The following is a 14,634-nucleotide window of genomic DNA, read 5'->3' as shown; positions in this document are numbered from 1 at the left end:
CCCAAATAGCAGGAGAAAGCTCTTTCTGATAGATCCTACAACCATGGAAGCATACACATGAACTAAAGTTTAGCCAATCACACATCTTCCTAATCGCATGCTACTTCTGAGAACAGGTTTCATCTAATTTATTCTTGATTTTAAAATTCAGTATATTGGAGTTATTTTATTATCAGTCCTTCCATTTTCACCTTTTCCTTAGTGAAATTAATGATTCATGAAAAAAATCACACTAATAAAATTCTGAAAGAACTTTTATAAGATAGCGCTATTATAATATTTAAAGTATAGATTTGTTTCATAGTACAAGTTATAAATATTATAAACCTAAAAAAATCACATTTTAATTTCTTAAATACCTATAATTTCTTAAAGGTAAAAACATTGTAGCTCTTTATTCATATGTATGAATTTATCTTCATTTTTAAGATTAATATTTTTAATTTAATTTTATTTATACATTTATTTACTACAATTCATTCCTTTTGTATCCCTGCTGCAGCCTCCTCCCTCATCTCCTCCCAGTTCCACCCACCCTTCCACTTCTCCGCCTATGCCCTTCACTAGTCCCCTCATAGGGGAGGACCTCCTTCCCCTTCCATCTGTCCCTAGCTTATCAGGTCTCATAAGAACTGGCTGCATCATCTTCCTCTGTGGCCTGGCAAGGCTGCACCCCACCAGGGGAGGTGATCAAAGAGCCAGCCACTGAGTTCATGTCAGAGACAGCCCCTGCTCCCCATACTAGGAGACCCACATAGAAACTGAGCAGCCAATGGGCTTTCCTTGAACAGGGGGTAGGTGTGCTCCATGCATGGTCCTTGGTTGGAGTATCCATCTCTGCAGGGACCCCCCCTGGATATTTTCTTATTTGAGAAATTTGCCTCATTATACAATTTTACTTTCATTTATTGTTAACAGTAGTCAAACTCTATTCCATATAAGCACAGTAGATTTTAAAGATTTTAATCAACTTCAACAATAGAATTTCAACTATTTGACAGACATATGAAAAACATCATACGTATTTTTACTTTTAAAAATTAGTTCTTGAACAAACTTTGGGTATATACCTAGCAGTGGTATAGCTGGGTCTGGAGGAAGCACTATTCCTATTTGTCTTAGAAAGCGCCAGATAGCTTTCCAGAGTGGTTGTACCAGTTTACATTCCCACCAGCAGTGGAGGAGGGTTCCCCTTTCTCCACAACCTCTCCAGCCATGTGTTATTGCTTGAGTTTTTCATCTTGGCCATTCTGATGGGTGTAAGGTGATATCTCAGGGTCGTTTTGATTTGCATTTCCCTGATGGCTAATGAGGATGAGCATTTCTTTAAGTGTTTTTCTGCCATTCGATATTCCTCTGTCGAGAATTCTCTGTTTAGCTCTGTTCCCCATTTTTTAATTGGATTACTTAGATTGCTGCTTTTCAGCTTCTTTAGTTCTTTGTATATACTGGATATTAGTCCTCTGTCAGATAAAGGGTTAGTGAAGATTCTTTCCCAATCTGTAGGCAGTCGTTTTGTTTTGATGACGGTATCCTTTGCTAGGTATATACCCAAAGTTTGTTCAAGTACACAAAAAGGACACTTGCTCAACCATGTTTATAGCAGCTCTATTTGTAATAGCCAGAACCTGGAAACAACCCAGATGTCCATCAACGGTGGAATGGGTACAGAAATTGTGGTATTTTTATACAATGGAATACTACTCAGCAATCAAAAAGGAGGAAATCATGAAATTTGCAGGCAAATGGTGGGATCTAGAAAAGATCATTCTGAGTGAAATATCCCAGAAGGAGAAAGACAAATATGGGATATACTCACTTATATAGACCTATAAGATTTGATAAACATAATGAAATCTATACACCTAAAAAAGATAATCAATTGAGCGGACATGGGGTAAGATGATCAATCCTCGTTTAGAAAGACAGATGGGATGTGCATTGAACATATGACAGGAGTCTACTGAGCGCATCTGAAAGACTCTAACTAGCAGTGTTTTCAAAGCAAAGACTCATGACCAAACCTTTGGCAGAGTACAGGGAATCATAAGAAAGAAGGGGAGTTAGTCTGATGGGGAAAGGATAGGAGCTCCACAAGGACCAAATATATCTGGGCACAGGGTCTTTTCTGAGACTGACATTCAACCAAGGACCATGTATGGATATAACCTAGAACCTCCACTCAGATGTAGCTTGTGGTAGCTCAGTAACCAATTGGTTTCCCGAAGTGAGGGGAACAAGGACTATTTCTAACAGGAACTCAATGACTGGCTCTTTGGTCTCCCCACCCCCGAAGGGAGGAGCAGTCCTGTTAGGCCACAGAGGAGGGCTTTGTAGCCAGTCCTGAAGATACCTGATAAATCAGGATCAGATGAATGGGGAGGAGGTCCCCCCCATCAGTGGACTTGGAAAGGGGCACAGTGGAGATGAGGGAGGGAGGGAGGGACTGGGAGTGAATGAGGGATCGGGACACGGCTGGGATACAGAGTTAATAAAATGTAACTGATAAAAAAAAATAAAATAAAAAAAATTAGTTCTTTGGGAATTTCACAAGTGCATTTTGATCATATTCATCCTGTCCCCTAACTCAGGCCAGATCCTCTCCCTTCCCTACCCACCCAACTTTATTTCTGCTTTCTTTAATTTTTGATACTTAACATGTCCAGTTTTTGCTGCCCATATACTCTTAGTTGTGTCGCCCTCCACTGGATGTAGTTACCTTCCAGGAACCACTTCATCCTTAAATAAAACTGATTTTGCTGTAGCTAATAACTGCTAATTGCTTTTTAGTTTGGGGTGAGACTTTGTGCCCACCTTCTCTCTCCACGACGGAATTTTTTTCTGGCTTGAGCTTGCACAGTTTCTATGAATGCTGTCACAGACACCGTGAGTTCATATGTGCAACTGTCCTGCTGTGTCCAGAAAAGATTTTTTTTTAGTCATCCTCTAGCTATTACAGCATTGCTCTCTCCCCTTCCACAATGATCCCTGAGCCTTGGAAAGGAAGGATGTGACATAAAATTCTTGTTTAGAGCTGAACATTCCACACACTCTTATTTTCTTCATCTCGAATGGTTGTGGGCCTGTTAATTGCTGCATACAATAAAAAGAAGCTTGTCTGATGAGAGATCAGAGATACACTAATCTGTAGATACAGTGATCTTTTAAGAATTAGTTTACTACTTTGTTGACTTATTGGAATAACAGTAATAGATTCTCCTCTATGACCTATGACCTGTCTAGTCAGAGTTTCTGGGCCCTATTAGTAGTATGGTTTAATCTTGTGGATCAGCTTTCTATCCAATAAGAAAGTGGTTAACTGCTCCCATCCAGGTGAATAGCAGCTTGGTTTCTCATGTCCTGCATGTTTACATATGTATTGGCTTCAGCAACAGGGTCTTATGGTCAAGTTCTATAGGGCAAACGAGCATTGACAACAGCCTTTGATGTTTGAGGCTTGCTGGGAATTCACCGGCCAATAACTCCAAAAGAGGTAATGTATTCATGAAACTGAATGTTTTATTTGCTATACATTTTATGTAATTAGGAAGTTTACCATTGAGTTTTAAGAATGAATCTCTTCATCCTCCAGCCCTGCACTGCCAGCCTGGGTGGGCAGAACATAACCAAGATGACCACCAGAAACTCAGAGGTCCCCTCAGATAAGTGGTGGAGAGATAGAAGACAAAGAGGAGCAGAAGGATGTGGGCACAATGAAGAGACACAAAAATGGAGCGAGGAACAACCTGATGTGAGTAGCCAGCAATGCCATCTAAGGCCATGGAGAGGTCCTGGCCCACGCTGCCACTCAGGGTCATGTCCGGGCCCATGGCTCTGCAGCAGCTTGTTAACTCCAAAGGCCAAGCAGATATCCCTGGTCTGGGCTGCTGTCTGGAGCCATGTTGATGTCTGAGGGCTGAGCAGAGCTGGCCTTGCCCCTCACAAACTGCAACACTCAGGAGAATGAACATCTCACCTTGCCCAGAAATCACAGTAGAGCTGGCCTTGTGTGTGGTGGTAGCGGTGGTGGTGGCAGGTAATCCAGCTCCAAGGCCATGAACTCTGGAGAGCTGTCCCTGACCCTCACTGGCAGTGAGATGGCATGGGGTTGCAGGAGAGATTCTCCTCTCTCCCCACGCCTTGCATCCTGAAGCAGCCAGGCTGGAAAGCTAACCCCACACCTTGCCTCAGCAGCACAGTAGAGCTGTCCCTTGTGGTATGGGTGCAGGTGAGTAAGCTCTAAGGGGGTCAGCACTGGAGAGTTGGTCCCACAACTCGTCTGCCATGTGGTGGTAGCATGGGTGAAGGAGAGATGCTCTCTCCTCACTCACTCTCTGCCAGGTTCCTGAGAGTGGGAGAGCTTTCCCCGCCCCTCACCAGGTGCAACACTCTTGAGAATGAACTCTGCGCCTCACCTGGGCAGCAAGTAGAGTTGGCTCTGGTGTCTTGGGCATAGCTGATTCAGCCCAACAGGCATGAGAATGAGAGAGCTGGCCTTGGCTCTTGCTAGCTGTGGCATGAGGTGAGCTAGCTGGGACAGTGCTGGAGAGCTCACCCTGGTTGGGTGGGTGGTGAGGAGCTGGCAGACTGACCAGCTCAGCCGGGGCTTTGATTTGGCCCACCTCAACATCTACCCTCTATATAAACTGCTGGAATGTGAGAAACTGGTCCTGCAAATCAGAGCTCCCAGAGTGAGGTCCATGCAAAAGACTCCCAACTTCACTGGAGGTGTAGAAAAGTTTTCCACGTGTTACAATTAGCTCTTTTTTAATGAGATTGCTTCTATCAGATGACACAGGAAACTTGGGAGTTCCAAAGCTGGTAGAGATATCACAGTGTTACAGCCCTTCCATGCTAATGGCAGAGGATGTAAGTGAATGCCCACAGCCAGAAAGCAGGTAGAGTTGCTGCTTCCTCAGTGGTCAGCAGCTTGCCTTCACAGATGAGTTCTGAGCTCATGGTGACAGGGCAGGTTTCAGTGGCTATCAAGGCCACTATGGCTGCCTAGCCAGAGGCTAAACTGGGGAGTCTAGCCACAAAGTCTCCAGGGAGGAGGGGAGTTTTTCCTTCCCCAGAATAAATGAAAGATCTCAGACAGTCATGGTAAAATGGATGAGGGCAGCCCCTTTATTTTATGTGAGAACAGGAACTTATAAACCTTGGGTAGTGGAAAGAGTTTTGAGGGTGAATGTATTTGATTCGATGGGGCTAGGAGTGCCAGAGATACTTCATTTACATGCAAGTGGCACAGTCCTATAGTAAGAAAAGGTACACAGTACTTAATTATCCTAGGGGCACCAGTAGAGTTGTAGGGGAAGATAAGGTATGGGAAAAAGTCATTGGCTGAAAGCCAAGGTCTCATTAGCATAGGGTGGAGGGAATTTCCAGGAATTCTAGGTCCTTGCTGAACAGGTTTTATGGGGAGAAAGGGAGGTGAACATGTTTTTTGCCTAAGGACTACTCGACATTCCTCAGGTAGAGGATGGAATGGTGTCCTGCAATAGTTTAACTATGGATCCTCCCCAAACAAATTGCACACACACACACACACACACACACACACACACACGTACACACACACAAATTCAACCTATTTGCTCTTTATTTCTATTTGCTCGTCATCTTATTTAAATGAAGACAGGGTTAGGACCCATGCTCCCTCTGTCTTTTGCCTTTTAAATAGAAATTTTTGTCATTCCCCCTTTAATATGACTATACCAGTTTCTTCCAAAACCGTGTTCACACATTTGATGGATGGAGAAACTAACGTCAAGTCTAATGAAATCATATGTCCTAAAGTTCTGTCATGATCGAAAAGTTTAACTTTTGAATGATGATTCATAGGGAATAGACATTGTTTTTGTCTTATGCTAAACAAATTTGCTCGGTATTCCATTGAAGATTGTGATCCCCCTTTCATCTACTTTGCAGATCATAGAATTAGGCAGAATTCAATGGGAACTACAGATAGAATTCAGATGTTTTCTAGAATGTATAAAACAAAAGGGTCCATGACCTCCGAGTGCCAGGCTCCAGATGGGAGGAATATTGTTTTCTGAAAGAGCCTTGTTGTCCTTGTGGATGCACCAAAGTTTGTACCCAGATATCAGATTATCTCTGTTTTTTACTTTTTCTCTTTTGGTTTTGGTCCCTTTTCTACTTTTTGTACTTCCTCGATGCTATTGCTGTTGATGTTGAAAGAATTGATGAAACTGGCAGCCTGAATACTCTTGTGTCCATCTTCAAAATGGAGAGGTACTTGTTCTTAGTAATAATTGACCAAATATAAGTCAGCAAGGGAATGGAGAATTTAAGAATCAAAGCAGGCGGGTAAATCATCCAACATAAGGCTTTTTCTAGAATCTCGCTTTGACATATTATATGGCTGATTGGCATAGTTTTGCTTCATGGATGAGTGAGTAAATCTAAAATGGATTTTCCTAGTATGAGTTTCTCTCATGCTAAGAGAAAGGCTGTCTCCCCAGTGGAAAAAGTACAATGCATGCTTAGGTTTCCGTGTTGCAGTTTAGTCGGGGGAAACAGGCTAGTAATGCCCTGCTTTTAGCTATGGGAAAGTCTCATGCCTCAGCCATGGACAGAGTATGAGCCTAGGCAAAAACAATCAGAGTCAGCAGTTCCATTGTCTGCTCAAAGGCCTGAAGGTGACTGGCAGAGAGAGCATTTGTTGTAAATGCCACGAACTTCACAAGTTGTACAGAAGTTGGGTCGAACAACTTTGGCCAGGGAAGGGTAGCTCCTGGTGAAGGGGGTTTGGAGGGAAGACAGACAGGAAAGCTTCCACCGTCATGAACAGCATTGCCTTCAAAGTATGCTCCCAAGAGGCACTTGCTATATTCAGGTAGAAGCTCTTGTCTGAAGGCACGGAAAGAGGCAATGGCCTATTGAATGAGTTTATGTGCTAGGTACTTACACTGTGATAGGTCAGCCTTGAAGGGCAAGGTTCAGAAGATTATATCGATCTGTGTATTTTCATTTATTTTCATACTATGGCTGTGCACAGTTTTTACACTCATCATAGATGATTTTGTGATCTACACAGATGAATAACACAAAGTACACCCATGAGTTCACTGTGAAACATGAAACATAGCTTAGATTTCACCATCGGTTTGGGGTGAGGGACATAGCTCTTGTTTAAAGTTATTTATATGTACTTTCCCATAGCTCTCACGGAAAGCAAGGTGACTGGAAGAGGAATGAGTCAAGAAGTGCTTAGCAGTGGTGTTCTAAGACTGATCTGCAACGTACTTTCCCCTCCAAATTACAATTCTGATGAGAGAGAGATAGAAAATCTAAGGGAGAGGCAGGATATGTGGGAATTAAGGACATTTTAGGGGTCTTTGTCCTTTGGCTAAGAAATGAAGATAATAAAAACCTTTACAAAATAGCATGTGATGAATGTCACAGAGGTAAGGCAGGCACTCCTTAGCACAATGCTTCAAGTATTCAAAGAAATATCTCAGTTAAATTTTTATAAGAGGCAGACACAAGCTTAAAGACAGAGAACCCACGACTGCAGCCCCGCTTCTGCTGTTCAGAACCCTGTCTACTTATTTATGCAAGCATTGGGTCTATTATCTATAACACAAAGATAGTATCTGTGCATATTTTGCAGGGGTAGAAAAGGGTTAAATAGCTATAAAGTGAGCAACAAATAGCAATAATAGTACATATCACTTTATATTTCAGGTTAGACAGGTATAAAGTGCAAAAAGGGCCTTTTGTAAGAATCCCCAAATATTAACTACCATAAACTACAACAGAAATCTGCTCATAACCCATCCACTTCCTGATGAGTTGTTTCTGAATGAGGTATTGGCCATCACAGTGCTTTTTGCAATAATTAGCATTTGTCTGTATGACTCGGAGTGATGCTGGAGTGGAAGGTTTGAGACTTTTCACTGCTGGTTTGATCACAAAGATACATTTTCTGTGTGACCATAAGGGCATTGGTTGACCTTCCTGTGCCTTAAGGCGTGTAGACATACGCCTTCTGCCTAGCTTCAAAAGCCTAGTGCTTACGTGGCCTCTTTGAAGTTGTGTGTATGTTCTACAGAGTGCAGAGTGTGGCCAGAGGCAAATCTGGCTCTTTGTGTAAAAAAGAAGAAAGGCCAAGGCAGTAACATATTGGCTGCTGATCACATGAACCCAATAAAGCACTCACATGAGTGAATTTGTCTGTAAACACATGTGTGTTTGTAGGTGTGTAGTGTATGCATATGTATAAATTATATAAACATTTGTATAGTGTATAGATATATACAATGACATGTATTTACAGTTATATGCAGAAATATATGTCCATAGAAACTATACATTAAATATAGCTAACACAGAGTTTCTAATTTTTCAACTTCCAAGGGTTACATATGTATAGATCTGAAAATGCAAAGTGATATTTCTTTAAATACATTTAAAATTGTACATAAAATAAAAAAATCATTCTAAAATAGGTTAAGTCTTTGGAGCCAAATCCTTCAAAGTCTTGCACAGCATTCAGGTTTTATTTCATGAGTGTTCACACAAAATAAAATGCAGAAGTGAATTATCATCAGCATTATGGGGGTCTGAATACAACTCTTACTGTAGCTCCCTCACCAGGGGATATGTTCCAAGTGTGGATTTTAAGACAACTCATCCTGACTTATGATAGTTTCTTTATTAATGGCTGCATGGTAAAACCTATTTGAAGAGAAAGTGGTATTTTGCTTTCTGGATATCAGATTCTCAGGCCATAACTATTGCACTACTAACAAGGCTACCTCTTTCCTTCAAGTGTTTCCACATTTAGTAGTTGTTTCATGGTGTGGAGACATACAGTCCTCCTAAACATGACAAGGAACAGATTTGCCATCTTTGGTTTTCCCAGGCATGAGCATCAAGTTTTGTACTGTTGGAATATGTTCCCAAGTTTTATTTTTGTATTTATAGATGGATGGTGCAAGAATGAATGAAGAAACATCTGTTCTATGACATGCAGAAACATTTAGAATACAATGGGAGTAGGGGCTCTCTGTAAGTCTCTTGCCTGCCTTTGGATCACTTTCCCTGGGCTAGGCTGCCTTGTCAGGCCTCAGTGGGAGAGGAGACATTTAGTCCTCTGGCAGCATGAAATGCCAGGGTGGGTTGGTACGCTTAGCCTCCTCTTTTCTGAGATAAAGAGGGAAGTATTGTGGGGTAGTGGCATGATGGTGGCACAGGGAGAAGAGGAGGGAGGAGGCTGACATCAGACTGTGAGAATTCTACTCAGCTATTAAAAACAAGGAAATTATGAAATTTGCATTCAGATGGTGGGAACTAGAAAAAATCATTCTGAGTGAGGTAATCCAGAGACAGAAAGACACGCATGGTATGTACTCAATTATAAGTGGATATTAGCCACATAATACAGGATAACCATACTAAAATCCATAGACCTAAAGAAGCTAAATAACATGGAGGACCCTAGGAAGGATGCTTAATTCTTATTCAGAAGGGCAAATAGAATAGATAATGAAAGTGGTTGAAGAGAGGGAACAGGATGGGATAGATGTCCTCTGAAAGACTTCACCCATCAGGGGAGCCAAGGAGATGCTGAGACTCACAACCAAACTTTGGGCAGAGCAAGTCTTATGTAAGAGTGGGAGATAGACACAGAAGGGACAGTAACTCCACGAGGACAACAACAAAGCCAACAAATCTGCCCCAGAGCACAGTGGTGGTGGTGGTGTAGAGACTGATACACCAACCAAGGACCATACGTGAAGAGTACCTAGGCCCTCTTCTCAGATGTAGCCCATGCGCAGCTCAGTCTGCATTTGGGTTTCCTAGTAAGGGGAACAGGTTACCTGCTCTTTGATTACTTTCCCCTGGCTGGGCTGCTTTGCCAGGCCACAGAGGAAGAGGATCCAGGCAGTCCTGATAAGACTTGATAGGCTAGGGTTGGATGGAGGGAGAGGTGAGCTCCCTGTTTCTGTGGCCAGGAGGAGATGCACGGGGCGGGGCTACAATCAGGATATAAATGGATAAATTATAAACACATAACAAATTTTAAAAATAAAGGAAAAATTTAAATATATGGCAAAAAGATCTTCTATCCTGTACTAGCTCAGAGAAGCCTCCTTTGCTACAATGCTTTTAACCCAATTTCTACTCTAGAGATAGAAAATATGAATGCCTACTAGGCATCGTGTTATATGTTTATTGAAGTTCATTATGGCTAAAATACACCTCTTGGAACCTACATGTCCTCATCATCTACCCACAAAACACACTAAACCATTTTTATTTCAGGTTTTGAGTTTTGGAAGGAATGAAATGTCTTCAGAATTCATATGGTGTTTATCTAGTCCTTTCAGAGGACCTCATAGCAGTGAAAAATCCTTCCAGCTCTTGCCTCACGAAGGCTTTAGCAGAGGAACATTCTTTCACAACAGCATTATGAAAGATGGAATGCTGCTGTAATTTATTAAAGTTCAGCTTTAGAATGGGCAGCTTCCTTTATGTCCAGAGCTAATATTTCACAAATCTCAGCTAAAATGTGGTAGGTATCTTTTGTTTTGTTTTTTCGAAACACTTCAAAAATACAGCATTTAGAAATTCCTTAATTAGATCTAAGACCACAGTCATAAAGAGATCTGGATTTGTGAGTAGAACATACTTACTTGGCAGTTGCTTTATATAATGATACTGATTTTATACCATCAACAACCAACAAAAAATTCCAGCACGCTAACATTCCAATAGCTTTCTCCCTCCACTTTTGAAAACATAAAGCAAAGAAGTCAGAGGAGATTTATGGAGAGTGGCTCAAATTGAAACCTCTTTGGAAACATCTTTCCTGTGCTTTATTTTATTTAAATGAAGGAGTACATGGATGGATAATGCCAAGCTTCAAGTAAACATTAGAATATATTTTTATTAAAAAATCATTACACAATCATCATTCATAAAGCACTGCAGCTCGGCTAGGGAAGATTTACTTGCCCATGGGTCATCCCTGGGGAACAGACTGTATACAAAGGCCAACTGCCAGCTCACAGTTAGTACAAATATGAAGTACTTTAGGCCAAGGTAGCACGCACACAGTGTGACATGGCAGTGCCCAGCTGCATCAGTGCAGACCCCAGTGTATTTCATATTTGATGTTATTCCTCCTCCCTGAAGCAGCACGCTGTTTTCAGACAGTGCTTAAAGGACAGTAACTGTAACATGTATAGAGTAAAAATAAAGAAACAGCAACACTGTTTCAGTAATGATGGTCCAGAAAGCCATGCAGGGAGGAAACTGTATGAGGTGTGTGTCACTGAGGTGTCCTCATCCTTAAGCACCCACCAGTGCCTCAATCCCAGCATCTGATAGCTGTGCTCATAGTAGTCCTTAATAAATATTTGTGGTAAAAGCAAAACCCTTGGATGCGTCTAACTCCTCCAACCCAATATCTCGCTCCCTTGTTTCATGGTCACTGCTGGTTCAGTCCATGTAACACTTCTTTAAAGGTTGTTGAAAACAATTGTGAGACAATTGCCTGAAGTCACAGTCTTCATTCTTATCTAGCTAGTAAGTGTCTAATCTAAACAATCTTTATAACTGGTCACCCAGCTCCTCTACCTCTAGTAGATTCGAGTGAAATTATCTCCTAGATCTTTGCCACCATGCCCTGCTGCCAACAAACCGTGCTCAGCCTGTCCCTTCCCTGGAAGGTTTCTCCTATCTCTGTTCCAACATCTAGTTCTGCCTGGAAGGCACAATCTCAAGACCAGTGTTTTCCAAGGGGGCAAGTCTCTTTCCCCTAAAACATCTGCTCCTCTTAAGTCTTCAAATAACTTTTTGCATGTCTTTTCAGAGGGTCTTTTGTCTTTTAGTTCTTTAATGTAATTATTTTCTCTGAAATTCTAACAAGCTTTACCCCATGAGCTATTGCTTTGCAGGCAAAACTTAATAACTTACTCATCTTTGTGACTCTCAAGAAATACTCTTCTAAGATTTTTTTTGTTCCCAAATACTAGCTTGTTTTCTTTCCACATTGTCATCCCATCCTGTACTCCTGACATGATTCTTTTATATACAAGTAATTTGTTTTTAATACTGTCTCCCTTACACAAATTACATGAAGTGTCATCACTGAGGTCTCCTTGTCCTGAAGTACAAACAAGAGCCTCATTCCCAGCATCTGATAGTTGTGTTCATAGTAGGTCCTTAATAAACATTTATGGTAAAAGCAAAGTCTTAAAAAAAAACTCACAAGGGTTTATATGCACAGTCACTAATACATATCTTATTTTTGCCAGGTATTGAATGTAAACATATAGAGACAAATATGTAGATGATAGAGAGAGAGACAGATGGCTGGATGGATGATAGATAGATCTGAGACCCACAAATTCATGCATATACATCCTCATATGGTCACTCTGCATGGCTCTCCAGAGGATCATGATCCAGAGAGCATGGATGAGCATTGCTCAGTACAGTCATGCTGAACTCTTACACCTTATCCCTGTGAAACAAACACCTTTGCCTTTCTATCTTCCCACGATATCTGTTATCTCATGGGCACAGTATACATGTGCAGGATAGTTCCCTGGGTTGTCTTGGACTGACCCTTAATAACTATTCTTGGCCTTTAGTAACCTGGCTTATAGTAGATTATAGACTTTATTTCCCCCCTTTCTGCCCATCTGGTAAGAGCAATTTGGTTTCATGCAGCTGGTTGCATCTGAAACTGTTCAGTCTCACCTGACTCAGATGAGTAAGTAATCCATTAACACTCAGTGCACTTGATCAGTGTTACTCTGTGGGTGTAATCATGGTTTCTGAATATCTGTCCCCATAAGGACCTCTTATTCTAGAAGTCACCTTTTTTATTCTGAACCTCTTTTAGATGCTCTGTGTCCAACTATCTATCTAATCTGTCTGTCTGTCCATCATCATCATCTCTCTCTCTCTATCATTTATTGTCAATCATGCCATTATTCTGTGTCTCATGGCTTTGTTTCTGAACACACTTCCTTGATTTGAATTCAATTAGCAATAGCCATATGATGAGATTTGGAACTAGAATTTTCATAAAAGTTATATTCATATTTTCTAAGTCTTTCTCATAAACCTATATCTCCCACTCTTTACTGTCATCTATGTATGCTATGTATGTCATCTATGTATGTATTACTCAAAATTTCAAAGAGAACTATGTCTCAGAGTCCTTGTGTTTGGATCTGAAACGTCCTTCCTGGGCTTCCTTCTGTCTTGATGCTTGTTCTGTGGCTTTTAGCACTGTTTGAAAAGATTTGGGGCCTTTAGAACATAGGATCTGGAAGATGGCAGTAGGTGCCTAAGGGTGGCCCTTTGGACTTCGCGCAGCCCTAGTCCCACCTGACATTCTTTGCCATTTGTCCTGGATCACGTGAACACCTACTGTCTCACATGCATATCACAATGGAGCTTCTCCATCATGCCTTTCTCAGCACAGTGGGCAGAAACCTCTATAACATCAGGAAGCAACGTAAACTTTTCCTTCTTGACATGCTTCTTTCAGAAAATTTGTCACAGTGATAAGGAAAATGACTAACATGCTATGTAGAATGACTTTACACTCCTGGTGACAGTGCTATTGGGAAAGTCTGAACAATAATAGATAGACTTACTTCCATTATGCATGGTGAATAAGGTCTAGGCCTTCTGGGAAACATTGTGCCTATAGTGACCACAAGTTGACTTCATGCTAAGCGTTCTTACCTCTTTACCCCCAAAATATCTACCCCCTTATAATCCATACATTTCCCATCCATTATCAACATTTCCAGTAATTACAACCATAGTTTTTTTTTTTTTGCAAACAACCACAAAGAAGCAGACAAAACCCAAACCAACCCAACAACCAACTAACCGTCCAACCAAAGCCAACCAACCAATAAAACAAACAAACAAACAAACAAAAGAAAAATGTATTAGTCAAAGGAGAGGTGTAATTTTCCCACAATATAGTACATTTTTTCACACTTTTCATTTTCTGTATATGACATCTAAAATGCTCATTGCTTCCATTTTCTATTTGACTCAGTTTCATTGCCTTAATAACGTCCAATTGATAATTACCTTTTCTCTTTCCTAACCTTCCACACTCAGTTAATCACTCTCTTCCCTGCACCCACCCACCACTTTGGCTATAATTCACATGTAGTACTTATTTCACTAGATTCCTCTGCAGGTATATCCCAATTAACTACAGGATCCTAGAGGGCAAAGCATTAGTCTCATTTGTTTTAAATACTGCATGCGTGAGTGTCAGTGAAGCATTCAAAACAGTTTGGTTGAATTATTTTTAAATGATTATATATAATTCATTATATAAAAAAAGATGGTCCCATTTTTCACATAGGAGGAAGGTATAACTCCAAATTTGCAATAAAGATGTGGTGTCTATTTTGTAACAATTATGTTTGTTTACATTCAATAAATGGTTATATTGTGTTTGGTGTTGTGCTAAAATCACTACAGAATTAATTTTATTTAATTCTTAGAATGATCCTATGAAGTAGCTGTCATTGCTATATCCAGTTTAAGTAATGTGTGAAGTAGTTTGCAGTTACAAATAAAGTCTAGCTGTGAGACAATTAACCCTTAGAAGTACTG

At 40.8% G+C, this 14,634-nt stretch overlaps 1 long non-coding RNA gene across 1 annotated transcript in view; it reads left to right on the top strand.

Annotated features, from left to right (window-relative positions):
* Positions 1–14,634, top strand: part of LOC132656651 (uncharacterized) — a 168,071-nt gene that overhangs the window by 130,180 nt on the left and 23,257 nt on the right. Inside the window, exon 2 of the long non-coding RNA XR_009594371.1 lies at positions 3,593–3,751. This is a non-coding gene — a long non-coding RNA (uncharacterized LOC132656651). The remainder of the gene's footprint in view (positions 1–3,592; positions 3,752–14,634) is intronic.

The sequence above is a fragment of the Meriones unguiculatus genome, chromosome 9 (genome assembly GCF_030254825.1).
Source record: "Meriones unguiculatus strain TT.TT164.6M chromosome 9, Bangor_MerUng_6.1, whole genome shotgun sequence".
In the NCBI taxonomy this organism is placed as follows: domain Eukaryota; kingdom Metazoa; phylum Chordata; class Mammalia; order Rodentia; family Muridae; genus Meriones; species Meriones unguiculatus.
Note: the sequence above shows the minus strand (reverse complement) of the source record. Positions and strands in the feature narration are given on the sequence as shown.